The sequence below is a fragment of the Hyperolius riggenbachi genome, chromosome 7, assembly GCF_040937935.1.
Source record: "Hyperolius riggenbachi isolate aHypRig1 chromosome 7, aHypRig1.pri, whole genome shotgun sequence".
Classification (NCBI taxonomy): domain Eukaryota; kingdom Metazoa; phylum Chordata; class Amphibia; order Anura; family Hyperoliidae; genus Hyperolius; species Hyperolius riggenbachi.
The window spans coordinates 26,174,209-26,191,965 of record NC_090652.1 but is presented as its reverse complement, the minus strand read 5'-3'; the positions used below and the strand labels follow the sequence as shown (position 1 = coordinate 26,191,965).

The window sequence follows — 17,757 nt, the reverse complement described above, 5'->3', positions numbered from 1 at the left end:
GATCAATTAATTGTGATGAGTAGTGATAAAGTTATTGGCAAATGAATGGGGGGTGAAAGTTGCTCGGATGTAAAAAAAATTTCAACCCTTCGGGCTTAAGTGGTCAAGTATACCTGAAGTGTAAAAAGTTCCCAATTTGGGTACTTACCTCAGTAGAAGAAAGGCTCTGGATCCCCCCCCCCCCCCCCCCCCTTCACTTTGCCGTTCTGGTTTGTTGACAAGACCCTGTCAACAGAACAGGACAGAACTGCCCAGACACAGAAAGTAACATGGAGTCTATCTGCCTTGTCTTTTTCTACGAAGCACGAGTGGGGGTGGGCGTCCTACTGCGCAGGCCTAAGCATATGTCCCATGCCCACCCAGTGCAGCTGAGCCTACTCTCATACAGGAACCTAGCGGTAAGCTTTTGGGAGGTTCTGGTGGTGGTGGAGCAGCAAGGAGGAGGGAGATGAGGGGGGCCTCTACAGAGTCCAGATGCTTCCCTCTACCGAGGGATCTCAATTTTTGCTTTAAGGTTTGCTATAAGAGTTAAAATGTAGCTCCATACAAGGTGATAAAGAACACGACACAAGGAAAGTGCTACATACCATTCCTGCTATTTTATATTCAGGATTGATTTAATAAAGCAAACAAAACCAAAACCACTTGTTTATTTTGCGGGACGACTGTCATAGTGGGACGGGGGATGCTTGACAGTCAGAAGTTTCTTACAGTCGGCATGTAACTGGAGCTGATGTGCTTGGTCTTCTGTTCCATAACTTTAAAGACACTGAAATTGTGTCCAACTCTGGATAGGTAGGTTGTTTGGAGATCTTGTGCTCTGCTCTCTCATCTGATCCTGGCCAGTCCCACTAAAATGCCATCTTAGGGTGAAATCTTCACCCAACCTTTGTTATACATGTAGAAAGCAGCATGGAGAGGCTCAGTGAAGGTGGCAGTGAAGGTGTGTAAATGGCTGATGGGGTCACTTAGCTGGTAAAAGGACAGACGGCCAGCTTCATAATCAAGTATATACATAATCTTCTGCAGGTACATTTAGGACTTAGTGACTTTGTTTGTGTGTCATGAGAAGAAAAATATTCATTATCACATCTACAGTAACTCCAAGATTTGTCATTACTTCCAATCCTGGATTCATCTCCTTCTCTCTCTATACTAGGATAGCTTACCCCAACCTCCCAATCTCCATAATCACTGACCTCCACTTCCCAGTAATGTCTCCCGGAGGAAAAGCTCTCAGAACTCATCACCTGACTGTATGTTGTAAATCTCTTCAGTGAATGTGGTCTGCAGTGACTAATTTCAGAGTCTGTGGCAATTCTGAAGTCATCAGACAAATCTAAGACTGTATGTGCAGTTTCTGCATCCAGTAACAGATCTGTGTTCTTTGGCAGACAGAAGTCTGTTTGCAATTTCATGTGGATAATGAGATTATTTATGGATTTTTGTAATTTAAGCAAAATTAGAAAATCATCCAGATCTGGAACAGAAGGTTCCTCCATATCTTGGTCACCTGTGTCGGATTCTGGGTCTTGCAGGACAGCTATTGGGTCAGTCATAATACACATCTTTTCAATGCGAGCCATCTTCCTGGACAGTTCCCCTCCTTGTGTCTCCAGATGTCGAATACAATCAGAGACAGACTGTGATATCTGCTCTTCTTGCCTGGTGATCTCATTCAGGACTTTCATCTCATGGACTTCCAGCTGTCTCTTGATGTCCACAAACAGAGCTGTGACTCTCTTCCTCTCATCAGCTGCTTTTTCTTGTGCTTTTCTCTTGAGGTCCTGTAAGCTCTGGATTCTCTCTTCATTTCTCCCTCTCTTTGGTGCCATCTTCTTTAGTTCATGTCTTTGTTCCTCCTTTTTCTTCTCAGAAGCCTCCTCTAGAAGTTCCACCTGGTGTCCTTTATGTGTCCCAACAAGACAGCAGGACACACACAGACAGGTGGAGTCCTCAGTGCAGTAATACTCCAGGAGCTTTTTGTGGATATAACATTTCTTGCTGATCAAGGAGGATGTGGGCTCCACTAACACGTGGTCCACTGTCTTGTTATGGGCCATCAGATGATTATCACACATGGAGGTTTCACAGTGTTGGCAAGTCTTAACGGCTGGCACAGGGCCATCCATGCAAAACGTACACAGAACCTCTGGTTTCTCTTGCTTCATAGCTGTGAAGTTCTCCACAATGTTACAGAGTTTTTTGTTCCTCTCCAGCGCAGGACGCTCTTGGAACGTCTCTCTGCACTCTGGACAAGAATAGACTCCGGACCACTCCTGCACATCCAGAGCTGTCACAATACAGCCCTGACAGAAGATGTGTCCACATCTCAGCGACACCGGCTCAGTATAAACATCCAGGCAGATGGAGCAGCTCAACTCGTGTCCAAAAGCAGCAGATGCCATTCTGGAGGGAGAAAGGAAAGGAGAAAGATAATTGGTTCACATGAAGAGGGCGGAGACATTTGTGACCTTATTTGCCAATAACTGATTTAACAAACCTGCTCTGGATTCATAAAAATTAAAAAAAAAAGGCTTCCTCTTAGGTGACAAAAGTTTGAAAGCAGTCCTGGGCCTCACATGAGGCGGGTGGAGACAGGTTCCTCAGGTGGCGGAAGTTGGGGGCGTGGGGAGGGGGGGCACCAAGCTGGAGGGGGTAGAAGCGAGGAAGAGGGAGCAGCGGGCACAGAGGTGGGGAAGGGGGAGGTTGGACCCCCCCTCACCTGGGGCTCCCCCATCCACTCTCCCCCTCCAGCAATGTGCTCAAAATTCAATTAGTTCAGCCAGGCAGCGGGGAGCGTAATGGCTCACCTACTTCCTGGATCCTGTGCTGCTTGCGTCACTTCCTGCAATGCCACCCCGCGTCACTTCCTGCAATGCCGCCCCGCGTCACTTCCTGCAATGCCGCCCACTGTTGTGCCCGCTGCTCCCCCTTATTTGCTGCTACTTCCTCCAGGGTACCTATACTGGGGTGCAATTATACTACCCTTGGGGGGGGGGGGGGGCGGCATCCTCACAAGTTTGCCTCAGGCGGCAAACCAAGTATAAAACCGACCCTGTTTTGGAAGTTTCATTTCATCTAAAGCCTGCTACACACGAACTTTGATTGGCCAATTTTACCACCTCGCTACATGTAGTATGTGGGTCAACAGATACTAAATACTATGAGAAGATTGTGCAGGTAAGCTCTCATACCACAGAGGTGGTAAAATGTAAGGAGAGTACCAGGCTTAAAGAGAACCCAGATGGGACTAAAGGCATGTTCTCTGGCTCATGACATGCCTCGGTGTCCCCACACCGCTGCTCTCTGCCTCCCCCAACATTAGCAACAATATTGGCTCATTCGGAAGGTAAGGAGGAGAGGGATTCCCTGCTCAAAACTCCCACTAGGGGCATTCCTGCAGGCTTTCCAGAGCTTCCATTGGGCTGCTGTGTCTCTCCCTAGCCCCACCTCCTGTCACTTCCCTGCCTCCCTGCGCGCTGGCAGAGCAATCTCTCTCCTTCCAGCATCATGACCCAAAGGTCACAAAGGTGAAAATAGGGCAGTGCGGGCCTCAGGTGCGGCAGAGAGCGGCGGCTACCTGATCAGCCCAGCCCTCCAGATCAGATAGCCTAGGTTTTTGGTTTTTTTTAGTATATAAGCCTACCTCAGGCTCTCTGTAAGGGTGCATACATATGCAATTTTGACCGTCCAATGATTTGCCAATTTAACTGCATCCATGTAGTACGAGAGCTTACCTCACACAATCATTTTTTCATAACATTCAAAATCTGTTGGTCCCCATATTACATGAATTTGGTAAAGTTGACCAATCAAAAGCCAATGTGTATATACACCTCAAGATTGCTGAAAACCTAATGAAAACGTAACCCGTGCAGACAACTTGTGGGATGTATATTTTTAAGTTCTGGTTTGTGTTTTAATCCTAAAAAGGCTTAAAGCAGACCTGAACTCAGAATTTCCGCTCTGCTCTAAAAAATAAGCAACAGCATAATAAGCTGTAAACAAAAAAAACATTTCTTTGTTACAGATGATACAAATCCTAAAATAAATCTGCAGTGTTTCTACTTCCTGATTCATGGAAGCAGACATATTAACATCCTGTGCTTTCAAATAAGCTTATCTGCCATCTCTGCCACGGCAGTCATGTGACACGGGAGAGATCAAATTACAACTTGTGATTAGACTCAGATAAGTGGGGGGGGGGGAATTAGACAGGCTGAACTCTCCAAATTCTAAATTACACAAAGGGTACATTCCTCTCTGTTTTCCTTCTGTCCTGTGCAAGAGTTCAGGTCCACTTTTTTTTTTAACTATTTCCAATCCAATGAGTTGATCACCTAGGTATCCACCAGCATTTACTTTCTGCTGGTGTGTTTGAGGCAGCGCTGCTGCATGGGAAGCTAATAGGATCTACCTCCTCACACTAGAGCAAGGAGGCAAGCTGGCATCAGCAATGGGGGAGGGAAGCAGGGGGCTCAGACTCACACCCTGCTGCTCTGTCCCCGCTGCAGGTGTGCCAGCTTAAAGTGGACCTGAACTCTTGCACAGGGCAGAAGGAAAACAGAGAAATGCACCCTGTATGTATTTAGAGAGTTTAGCCTGTCTAATTCCCCATTACCTGTGACAAAGCACAAATTGTAATTTGATTCCTGAGCTGTGTTAGCTGACTGCCACGGCCAGATGTCTAATTTGTGAACACAGGATAAGCAAACGGCAGAGTTATTGCTGGAATCACTGCCAGGAATGACATGAAGGCTCATTGCCACGCATTAGCGCAGGTATCTACAAAGCCTCTTTTTAGTGTTGCGGTGAGATGTGATCGTGTCACAACTAAAATGCTGCTTTGCTGGTGTGACAGCCTTCTTTTACACAGCAGATCGCCATTCAGACTTCCCATTCCGATTGTCACTGGCTGCTGGCCACACAAGAAGAAAAACGCAGAAAAAATGCAGCATGCAGGATTCTTTTTGTAAATTGCATCAAAAATCAGAGTCGTTGGCAGCGTAAAAAAGCCCTAAAGTGTGCTGACGTTGTGCCAGGCTAAATCAAAGTGTCATTTTATCAGGTAACAGCACCTATAGCAGCAGCCATGTTTTTATAGGTCCGATTATGCTCAACATTAGGTCTGAAGTGGAAAATGCCAGTCAGACATAATCCAGCACAGGATTAGACATAGTTAAGCCCCATACACATGTAGATCGCAAAGAGAGATCGGGACTCGATCACACAAGGTCAAGGCTGTGCAGACGCATCACTAGCCTCAAGGCTCACATGGCGTTCTGCTCCTATGCAAGGGGAGGGGGGAGAAAGTATCCGATTGGTATGGATGATTAATGAGATGCAAATCATTTCTATTCTTCACATTCCATGTAAATCATATACAGCTTGGACTTGGATAAAATTGATCAGGACTTTACAGAGTACATAGTAATGTCACAGACTATCCTCAGAGGAGCTCACACTCTAATCTTACCACAGTCATAGTCTAATGTCCTGCCATATTATTATTATGTATTTATATAGCACTGACATCTTCTGCAGCACATTACAGAGTACATAGTCATGTCACTGACTGTCCTCAGAGGAGCTCACAATCTAATCCTACCAATAGACATAGTGTAATGTCCTCCCGTATTATTATTATGTATTTATACAGCACTGACATCTTCTGCAGCACATTACAGAGTACATAGCCATGTCACTGACTGTCCTCAGAGGAGCTCACAATCTAATCCTACCATAGTCACAGTCTAATGTCCTACCATATTATTATTATGTATTTATACAGCACTGACATCTTCTGCAGCACTTTACAGAGTACATAGTCATGTCACTGACTGTCCTCAGAGGAGCTCACACTCTAATCCTACCATAATCATAGTCTAATGTCCTACCATATTATTGTTATGTATTTATATAGCACTTACATCTTCTGCAGCACTGTACAGAGTACATAGTCATGTCACTGACTGTCCTCAGAGGAGCTCATGATCTAATCCCTACCATAGTCATACACACACCCATCATCACTGTCTCCAGGGGTGTGTGAGAACACATACTTTTTTTTTTTTTAAGACAGGTGTAAAATGAAAACTTCCTGTACCTGAATTTAGCCTCTACCACATCCAGAAACAGCAATCCTCCCAGTAACCAGAGAGCAGAGTCAGCTCAGACCTTTATCATTACCCACCTGGGAGGGGCTGCCTGGAGGGAATGAGAAATCCTGGACTGAGCTGATGTAGGATTATGCAAATTTATCCAGCTTGAAAATGGACCAATGAAATTCCACCTTGGTTTGACTCCATTGGCCCATTTTCAAGCTGCATATACTGTATTTGCATACAATATCTGCATAATCCCTACTTCCCTTGGAATGATTTGCATGTCATTGAGCACAGCTCTCAGGCTGGGTGCACACATAGCAGAAACGCTAGCGTAGCGGGAAACACTGCGTTTCGTGCAGCGATGTTAGTCTATGGGACGCAGAAGTACAGTATGTACAGTATGCGTTTCGCAAGCACTGGTAGTGTTTATATTATGCAGGCTGGATGCCCAAACGCACATAAAGAAAGTCTATGGTAATGCATATGCATTGCGTTTTCCATGCGTTTTGCATTAAAAATTGAAGATTTCTCAAGTGTTTCCACTTCCTGTTGTCTTCCTAATGATTTGCATAAATTTAAATTAAAAAAACGAATACAAAGCACATATACGTTTTACATTAGTGAACCGCAAATGCATTAAAACGCATGAAATACGCATCTGCGTAAAAAAAAATAATGCAAAAGGCAGTCAAAACGAAACAGAAAATTGCAAGCGCGCTATCCTAAAACGCTACTTTTTCACGCTATGTCATATGTGAACCCAGCCTCAACGGGACGCTAATAATTTTGACTTGATGGAGGACAGAGGCAGGGATCACACTTGCAGGAATTGCACTTGATTTCCCTACATGCAGAACTGCATCAGATGTGACAGCTCATGCCGATTGGCATCCGCAAGGTGACTCTCCCAGGACCGCGTAACACCGACTGGTCGTCAAGTCCTGAGGGCGGAGATTGCAGGGGATTACGTGCTGCCTTACGGAGCGGAGGACTGTCAAAAGGAAAAAAAACAGCTTTTGTTTAGTAAACAGCACGGCGATCGTTGCGCAGCGATGTAAGGGGACAGCTTTGTCACACGAGTGGCCCACAATGTGATCCTCACTCATAGGCTGATGCCTGAGAGGTGATCACTGATTGGATTGCGGGGGGGGGGGGGGGGGGGGTTAAATAGTAAAAAAAACAAAAACAAATTTAATTTAAAAAAAAAAGTCTTTATAAATTAATTAAAAAAATAAACTGGCAGCAGCGATCAGATGCCACCAAGAAAAGGGGAGGGAATGTATTTGTGTGCTGAGTTGTATGGACCTGCAGCGAGCTTTTAAAGCTGCAGAGCCCTGAATTGTAAAAAAAAATAGCCGGGTCACTAGGGGGTGTAAGCCTGTGGTCCTTAAAGGGAACCTAAACTGAGAAGGATGTGGATTCCCCCCGTCTTTATTTATTTATTTTTATAAATATTTATTTCTTTTTTTTTATTATTTTTGACAATTTTCTTTCTTTCTTTATTTTTCCAAACCCCTCCCTCCCTCCAGCCGGCCAATCATGGCGATCGGCTGTCATAGGCTTCTGCCTATGACAGGAGCTCCACCCCCCAAGTAGGAAATGCGCGCACGCGCAGGATGAAAAGGCGCCCAGAAAATGATAAAATGAATTAAAAACAATAAAATAAAGTTTGAGGTGGCTTACCTCAATGAAGACAAATTCATATAAAAATGAACTTTAATAGCACCGGCTAATGCACCATTTGGGCTCCTGGTGTCTGTGTTTTTTCGTCCCAGGGTGACTGTTCACCCTCCACTTTGTCTGCTAAAATAGGCAAAACTGCTTATGGGACCGTGGGCATTTGCCAAAAATCAGGTGTGACCCCGGGCTCTGCCTTCTGTATGCAGTATTTATGTGAAATAAAACCAAGGTGGGATTTCATTTGGTCCATTTTCAAACTTTGGAAATGTGCATAGCTCTGAATTACTTCGGAATAATTTGCATCTCATTGCTCATCCCCACCGGATACTGATTGGCCTCAGCGGCTTTCATGCCAAACACACCACAGCTGCAGAAAAACAGCAGAATAAAGCCTGGTACACACTTTCAATTATGATCTACCAATCACTGACCAATTTTACCACAGACCAGGGGCGTAGCTGGGCCCCATAGCAATTATTTTTATGGAGCCCCCCCTCCTCCTGGCCCTCCCACCCCAACACCCACACACTCCTCTTGGACCCCCAACCCAGGCAAAGATTTTCCATCTAGTCAGAACAATCTTTTTGATCGATTTTTGGTTAAAATGTAATCAGTCTGGGTGTAAAATCTCTGTTGATTAAGTGGAGTTAGCTCTCTAAAGCTGGCCACTAACGGTCCAATTTCTAGCAAAAAATCGTTCGAGCGATCAGACATTCTGATCGGATGAAAAATCGTTCACTACACCATCAACTAACCAATCATTGCTTCCTATCTATCACGACCACTAAGAAAATCCAAATTTTCGTTCGACGAAAATTCATTCGGGCGACATTTTTTTCACTCGTTCATTATCGATTGTGTCCACCAATGGAGATTATTTACAACCAATCCGATCAGAATTTCTGATCGCTCGAATGATTTTTCGCTAGAAATTGGACCGTTAGTGGCCAGCTTAAGGCTGCTTTCACAGTGGGACGTTACAGGCGCACGTTAGTGCAGCCTGTAATGCAGCCCAACCCACAGCAATGAAAAGTCAATGGGCTGTTCACAGTGCCCACGTTGCGTCACATTGTAACGCTACACGTTATTTGAAAGTGCAGCATGCTGTGTGTTATACGTTAGACTGTTTGCACATGCTCAGTATTGTTTTTTTTTATTTTATTTTGAGGAGAGGAGGGGAGAGTCCGCTATTGTTAGCCACAAAGCTAATTAATATTCACTGCACTGCTGTAGGGATGGGAAGTTTGGCTCTATTCATTGAATCGATTCATTGAAAAGAGCTGGACTTCTTATCTCTACTGTTCAGAATCGATTCATTGAAAAGAGCCGGACTTCCCATTACTAGGTTCAGTTCTGCTGCTCTGAATCGATTCTGAACAGTAGAGATAGGAAGTCCGGCTCTTTTCAATGAATCGATTCATTGAAATGAGCCGGACTTCCCATCACTTCTGCTGTGTTTTCTTCCTGGAGCGGCCGCTGATTGGCTGGCGGGACCTCGTGATGCGGAGTGTGCCGATCACGTGGTTCCCGCAAGGTATGAGACAAAAAAGGCGCACCAACAGCCGCACAACGTGGCTCACTCTGGCGTCCACCTTCAACACCACCAGGCGTTGCGTTAGGGGCACGTTATGCGACCTTAACGTCCCCTAAAACACGTCTTGGTGTGAAAGAGGCCTAAAGGTTGACAAACATTTATCAATTCTTAAAGGGACTCCGATCAGTGGCAAAAAAAAAAAAAAACTGGACTAACCTGGGGCTTCCTCCAGCCCATCGTAGCCCACAAGGTCCCCCGGCATCCTCTTAGCCTCTTCCGTGGTCCCGCTGGTGGCTCCGGTAACGCAACGACTTTAGGTGAAGCCACCTACCCATCACATCATCACGTCAGTCGTCGTAAGAGTCCTGCGCATGCGCAGTTGTGTGACGTAATGATGCGCTGGTTGCTCTGTGGGGACAAGCAGGTGCAACTTTACCCAAAGATGCTGCATTACCAGAGCCGCCAGTGGGAGAAAGGAAGGGGCCAGGAGGATGCCGGGGACCTCGCGGGATTTGGTTGGCTGGAAGAAGGCGCAGTTAAGTCCAGTTTCTTTCTTTTTTTGCCACCGATCGGGGTCCCTTCAATGGCTCTGCCAGGATTCTATTGCCCCCAAATTCTCAATTAAATTTAAATAGTTTTTAAGCTAAAATGGCTTCAAAATACTTTTCAGACTAGATGCAAAATCTTCATTGATTGGGGGCAGAAGAGGAGCGGGAGAGTATCAGGAGGACATAGCGCTGCTCTGAATCAAACAGCGCAACGCTGCGGCTCGACTGACTCGCTATAGGTTTTACAATGAAATTCAGAAAGTATCTCTGGGCAGTGTGTGGCAGTATTGCCAGTTTCCACTACAAGCAACTCACTGCATTTTCCCTACTTGGAAATGTGGCCTTGTTGTCAAGATCCTGATGTAATATATCAGTGTCTGTCTTACGTCTGCTTCACACTGCAAGAGCTTTTTCTAAGCGCTTGAGATTTGAAAAGCTCTTGTGATTTGAAAAGCTCTTGCTGCTGTTATCCTATGTGTGTGTGTTCCCATTTGAGCGATGTGATTTTGTAAAAAATCCCCCATAGCATTGCATTAGCAAGAGCTTTTCAAATCACTAGCGCTTAGAAAGCTCTTGTATTCCGTCTACTACATCATTAAAGAGAGTCTGAAGCCATATACATTACCTCTTTTTATTGCCCAGTTATCTTAAAGCAGGTATGTCAAACCAGTCCTACGAGGGCCGAGATCCTCACACATTTTTGATACAGCTCAAATGAACTGATGGGTCTGAATCAGGAAAGGTGCGGTCCATCAGAACACATTCCTTTCTTTCTTAGTCCATACTAAACACTGGCATGGATGTGGCCCTCCAGGCCTGGAGTTCGACACGTGTCTTAAAGGGACCCTGACCAGTGCCGGAAATTAAAAGATTACACTTACCTGGGGCTTTTTCCAGCCCACCGTAGGCGGCGAGGTCCCCCGGCGTCCTCCTGGCTCCTCTCCGTGTGCCTCAGTCGGCCCCCGTTATCGGCGACACCCGTGCCGGCTCTTCCTGGTTCCGGATGCTCAGGTAAGTGTGATCTTTTAATTTCCAGCACTGCTCAGGGTCCCTTTTAAGCATTGAAATCAAAGCTGATTTGCTGCATCCCAGCGGCAAAATTAGGTATTTATCCCCCAAAATCCTGAGGCAAAATTCCACGACTTTCCAGGTCGTGGATTTTGCTGGCCGGTGGAGGCAGAGCTCTGTGCCAAAGCTCTGCCTCCAGTCCAGTCAATCACCGCCTCTCCCCGCCCCTCTCAGTAAAAGACTGAGAGGGACGGGGAGAGGCGGAGATTGACTGGAGCAGATGTAGAGCTACTGCGCAAAGCTCTGCCTCTTCCAGGAAGCGACCGCAGAATTTTGCCCCGGGGATTTCGGGGAGGATAAATACCTCGTTCTCCATCGGGAATGCGGCTTATCAGTTTTGATCTTAAAGAGGATCTGTAACGTCAAAAGATCCCCTGGGGGGTACTCACCTCTGGTGGGGGAAGCCTCCGGATCCTAATGAGGCTTCCCACGCCGTCCTCCGTCCCTCAGGGGTCTCGCTGCAGCCCTCCATGAAAGATGACGTCAATATTTACCTTCCCGGCTCCTGCGCAGGCGCTCTGACAGCTGTCGGCTCCGAAGTTTCCGGCGCCTGCGCAGTAGAGCGGACCCGACTGAGATCGTGTATTTCCGTGTAGTTCGGAGCCGAAAGCAGCCACAGCGCCCCCGCTGGAGCCAGCAAAGGTAAATATTGAACTGACAGTCGGGTCTGGTGCCGGCTGTTCGGAGGGCTGCAGTGAGACCCCCGTGGGACAGAGGACGGCGTGGGAAGCCTCATTAGGATCCGGAGGCTTCCCCCACCCGAGGTGAGTACCCCCCAGAGGAGGTTTTTGAGGTGACAGAGTCTCTTTAATGTTTAACATAACTGGGCAATAAAAAGAGGTAATTTATAAGTCTTCAGGCTCTCTTTAAAGGGCACTGAGTAGTGTTTTTATTGTTTAAAAAACAAAATGTCCCCAAAGGGAGATTCGTATTGTAGTTTGCTGTAGGGAAGGGTCAGAGGATCACCATTACTTACCCTAGGGGGGCTGATCCTTGGCCCCGCCCTGGATCCTCCATCCTCTTCTCCTTTCCGCAGCTTGTATGGGAATTTGTAGTTCCCAGCGGGGTTATGCACACAGCGCTTGCATGCTGGGAGGTGGTACAGCGTAGTCGCATCTAACCGGACTACATCTCCCAGCATACGTTACAGCGGGGGCGTGACCCCGGTGAGAAATATAAATTCTTATACAAGCTGCGGACGGGAGAAAATGTTGGATCCAGAACGGTGCAGTGGCCAGAGGTTTCAGCACCCCCTAGGTAAGTAATGGTGCGTCCTTCGGCCCCCAGCAGCACACCACACTACAAACCTCCCTCAAAGGGAGGTTCTTTTTTTAAACAGGAAAAACACACTGCTCAGTGCCCCTTAATGAATGGATTGAAAAGAATTGGACCTAGTACTGATCCATGCGGAACCCCACTGTTAACAGTTTCCCAATTTGAGTATGTTCTTTTTACCACCACACTTTTCCATCTATCCCCTAACCAGTTCTTTATCCACATACACACACGTTCCCCCAATCCCTGCAACCTCAGTGTCAAATGATTTTTTTTCCAACCTGCCATGTATGTTTCCTGGTTAGGGATGGTCAAAATTGCCTAATTCAATGAAATTTCGCTTGGAATTCCAAATTTTATCTCCACGTTCACAAAAATGTACAATTGTACTTTGAATTTTCGCATTCATGACTCTCGAGCATACGCAGTAGATTTGTTCCGCTATTCTTGGGAAAATGAGAGCGATAAATGTCTGCCGAGCCCACAGGCATGCCAAAACGCCGGGAACAATGTTTCTGGATTTACAAGTCGGTATTCCTCAAATTCTGACTTTTCAATTGGGAAATTCTGACGCAAACGTTGGAGTTTGGAATTCCGTGTGGCGCTCATCCTTATTCCTGGAGCCAAATATGACAGTTGGGCCATAGTACTGTCGAAACTATAGAATGTATGCTCGCAAGGGCAGGGCTCTCTCACCCTTTGTGTCTTGCAGTTTGTTATACATTTTATTCATCATGTTTTGTTATGGTTATAATACCAAATCGGTATTTTGTATATTGGTGTAAACCATTGCTAAACCCATGTTTGTTTCTTACTTTGTACAGCTTCACAGAATACGATAATACAGAACAGTAATATGATAATATCAAAGTAGACCTGAACTTTTGCACAGGACAGAAGGAAAACAGAGAGAAACGCACCCTGTGTGTATTTAGAGAGTTTACCCTGACTAATTCCCCCTCATTTGTGTCTAATCACAAGCTGTAATTTGATCTGTCCCCTGTGTCACATGACTGCTGTGGCAGAGATGGCAGATAAGCTCATTTGAAAGCACAGGATGTTAACAATATGTCTGCTTCCATGAATCAGGAAGTAGAAACCGTGCAGCTTTATTGCAGGATTTGTATCGGCTGTAACAAAGAAATGTTTTTTCTGTAAAGGTTATTATGCTGTTGCGTATCTTTTAGAGCAGAGAGGACATTCTGAGTTTAGGTGCGCTTTAACACAAAGGATTGTGTAATTTTGTAATTTAATCCTCTGGTGTAATAAACTGTTACACCCTCAGTGAAGGCACATATGTTTCGCTACATCGGTGTACAGTGACACTCAGGTGTCTAGAAATCCCTCAACTACTTGATGACAAATACATAATTTGCTCAAAACCCTTTTCAGGAGCCTAGACACCAGCCACTTCCTGCACTGCAGTCTGTGCTATAGGCAGCAATCTTCTCAGACATATTACAGCCTGTGCCTGATCCCTTTCAGTCTGAACAGTGCAGATGACACAATCCAAGCAGCTGCAGAAGCCACACCCACAGGCTTGAAAACTCACCGTTTCACAGATCAGCTTTTAGTCATTTGTTCAAAATTTCAAGACAGGATTTATAGCTGCAGAAAGTTGTGTTTACACTATGCAAAAAGGTTACATCTGAGTGGTCTGAATTCTAGGCTATTATTTTTATTTAAGCTTTGGACTATAAAATCAACATTTCCATTATCTGGATTTATTAGCATTTTATTTAGTATTATAATAAACAATATACATAAAACCTATGTACTTAACTAGAGGCATCACTGTACAACCTACAGTAATAAATCCCATCCATAAGGCTCGGTTCACACTTGCTTTAAAGAGAACCCGCGGTGGGTTCTAAGAATCCTATTAGCATACAGAGGCTGGGTCTGCATGTAATGCCCAACCTCTGTTGCTATACAGCTTCCCTGCAGCCCCCCTCTGTGCTCTGCTGTCCTCTATAAACCCCGCCCACGTTCCTTCCCTCCCTCGCTTTAGAGGAGGTGGGGAAGCGGCACGACTGACAATTACAGATGTAAACAGCCGGCTGTGATACGCTGCGTGTCACCAGCACAGTGTATAATTTATGGGGGCATGGTAGAGCGCAGGGGGTGGGGGATCAGTATAGCAACAGAGGCTGGGTATCATATGCAGACCCAGCCTCTGTGTGCTAATAGGATTCTTAGAACTCACCTCGGGTTCTCTTTAAAAATGTATCCGTGAGATAAGTTTTTAAAGCTCCTCAAAAATGCAGGGAGCGAATCCCATGTTAAAAATAGGACCCGCTTCCACTGGATCCATGTGCCGCGGAACACAAGATGGAACGTAGAGTCTGGGCTTGGCAGTTTTTCTTGGACTGGACAGGAAAACATGCCCAATGAGAGCCTATGAGAACGGACTCTGCCTGCTCTCACAAAGCTAGTCGCCGCATTAACGTCGCCTGTTTTCCTCGCATCCACGCCGCCGCGTCGTAATACTCACATGTCCCGCAGCCCATCGTTCCTTCTGAACAGCCCGGTGATCGGGGATTCTCCATGGAGCTGCAGCAGACCAATGGGAATCCTCAGCAACAAGGAGAATTCTTATTGGTTCATGTTGGAGCAATGAGAATTCTCCCTGTTGCTAGGGAGACTTGGCCTGTTGCAGGCTATGGAGAGCCCCATGCGTCTGCTGACCTCCAGGTTGCTGAAGGGACAGGGCGGGGGATGAGAAGTGGGACAAGCGGCGGTGGCAAGACAGGTGACCAGCACTGCAAACGGGCCGACGATGCATCGCTGTGGATACAGATGGAACGTGGAACGGTCGGGTATTCTGCGCAAGGCGGATGCAGAATGGACGGAACTCGCATCCGAAAAGCAGTTTCCACTCTGCATCCGCCTCGCGGATACACATTCCGTTTCCGTTCAGCATCCACACCAATGTGAACTGAGCCTAACACAGCAAACAAGCCCTGTTACCATAGCAACCAAACATGCAGGACGTTTCTTCCAAAAGTGATCATTCCAGCCAGCAAAACAGACTGGGCAAAAGATTTAAGAAATAAAGCAAAAAACAAAACATAAAAACAGCATAACACTTGAACGACTGTCAGAGTGGGGCAGGGGGATGCTCGACAGTCAAAAGTTTCTTACAGTTGACATGTAACTGGCATGCAACTGGAGCTGGTGCACTTGTGTCCTTTGTTGCATCATTTTAAACCGATGCAATTCAATTGTGTCCTCTGGATAGGAAGTTTGTTTGAAGATCATGGGCTTGATTCATCAAAGTATATATACAGTGCAAGCAACCCCCTGTTGCTCGCGCTAATAAATCAGCGTAACTTAATATTCTACCCCTGCACGCTATGCGCATTAGTGCCACTGCTTACAGAGGCCATATGGTAGTGATGTATCGCTAACGCGATTTTTCACTAGTACAGCCGCTACTGTGTTAAAGAGAAACCGTAACCAAGAATTGAACTTCATCCCAATCATTAGCTGATACCCCCTTTCTCATGAGGAATCTTTAAGTTTTCACAAACGGATCATCAGTGGGCTCTGTATGGCTGATATTGTGGTGAAACCCCTCCCACAGTGTGATGTCAGCAAGCAACATCTCCCTCCACTGACATCACCTGCCAGCTAATAAAAATGTCACCATGTGATAAATGTTAGAATGTAAATCAGGGAGAGGAAAGATTTTAAATGGGCAAACACTGACTAAATCATTTATACATAATTATTGTAAAAAAGCACTTTATTACATTATTTTCATTGGAGCTCCTCTTTAACATTGCAGAGGCTGTACTGGTGAAGTAACGCTACGCTGGTTAAATAGTAGCAGCCGGGCTAATGAAGCATTGTGGTAGGGATACATAACTGCTGAACAGCTTCTGTAAGCAGTGGCCGTTGTTTAGTTAAGAACGCTATGCTGCCACTAGCGCATGTAGCGGTAAAATATTAAGTGGGGCTGATTTATTAGCTCCAGCAACAGGCACTATATACTGTGATGAATCAAGCCCTGTGTGTTTGGAGATCTTGTGTTGTACATCCCGGCCAGCACCACCGACATGCCATCTCAGGGGGAAATCTTTGGCGACATAATAAAACGGCACCTGGAATTCTCGGCGCCCAGGAAAACGGATAGTAAAATATTGGTAAATTTACAGATATTCTAATATTAAAGTATTAAGAATGATCATAAAATATCAGTATATTAGGACGCCTAACCCTAACCGCCTCCCACAAACACCCTTCCTGAAGCCTAACCCTAACCGCCTCCCACAAAGACCCTTCCTGAGGCCTAACCCTAACCGCCTCCCACAAACACCCTTCCTGAAGCCTAACCCTAACCGCCTCCCACAAAGACCCTTCCTGAGGCCTAACCCTAACCGCCTCCCACAAACACCCTTTCTGAAGCCTAACCCTAACCGCCTCCCACAAAGACCCTTCCTGAAGCCTAACCCTAACCGCCTCCCACAAAGACCCTTCCTGAGGCCTAACCCTAACCGCCTCCCACAAACACCCCACCTGATACCTGACCCTAACCATTCCCCCTGCACAAACACCATTCCTGATGCCTGACCCTAACCATTCCCCCTGCACAGACACCCTTCCTGATGCCTGACCCTAACCATTCCCCCTGCACAGACACCCTTCCTGATGCCTGACCCTAACCATTCCCCCTGCACAGACACCCTTCCTGATGCCTGACCCTAACCATTCCCCCTGCACAGACACCCTTCCTGATGCCTGACCCTAACCATTCCCCCTGCACAGACACCCTTCCTGATGCCTGACCCTAACCATTCCCCCTGCACAGACACCCTTCCTGATGCCTGACCCTAACCATTCCCCCTGCACAGACACCCTTCCTGATGCCTGACCCTAACCATTCCCCCTGGACAGACACCATTCCTGACCCTAACCATTCCCCCTGCACAGACACCATTCCTGATGCCTGACCCTAACCATTCCCCGTGAACAGACACCCTTCCTGATGCCTAACCCTAACCATTCCCCGTGCACAGACACCCTTCCTGATGCCTGACCCTAACCATTCCCCCTGGACAGACACCCTTCCTGATGCCTGACCCTAACCATTCCTCCTGCACAGACACCCTTCCTGATGCCTGACCCTAACCATCCATCCTGCACAGACACCCTTCCTGATGCCTGACCCTAACCATTCCCCCTGCACAGTCACCCTTCCTGATGCCTGACCCTAACCATCCGTCCTACACAGACACCCTTCCTGACCCTAACCATTCCTCCTGCACAGACACCCTTCCTGATGCCTGACCCTAACCATCCCTCCTGCACAGACACCCTTCCTGATGCCTGACCCTAACCATTCCCCTTGCACAGACACCCTTCCTAATGCCTGACCCTAACCATTCCCCCTGCACAGACACCCTTCCTGATGCCTGACCCTAACCATTCCCCCTGCACAGACACCCTTCCTGATGCCTGACCCTAACCATTCCCCCTGCACAGACACCCTTCCTGATGCCTGACCCTAACCATTCCCCCTGCACAGACACCCTTCCTG

General features: G+C 46.6%; 1 protein-coding gene and 1 pseudogene across 1 annotated transcript in view; both read right to left on the bottom strand.

Annotated features, from left to right (window-relative positions):
* Nucleotides 1–17,757, bottom strand: part of LOC137524173 (E3 ubiquitin-protein ligase TRIM39-like) — a 123,444-nt gene that overhangs the window by 16,328 nt on the left and 89,359 nt on the right. The window lies entirely within an intron of this gene.
* Nucleotides 594–16,769, bottom strand: LOC137524171 (E3 ubiquitin/ISG15 ligase TRIM25-like; annotated as a pseudogene).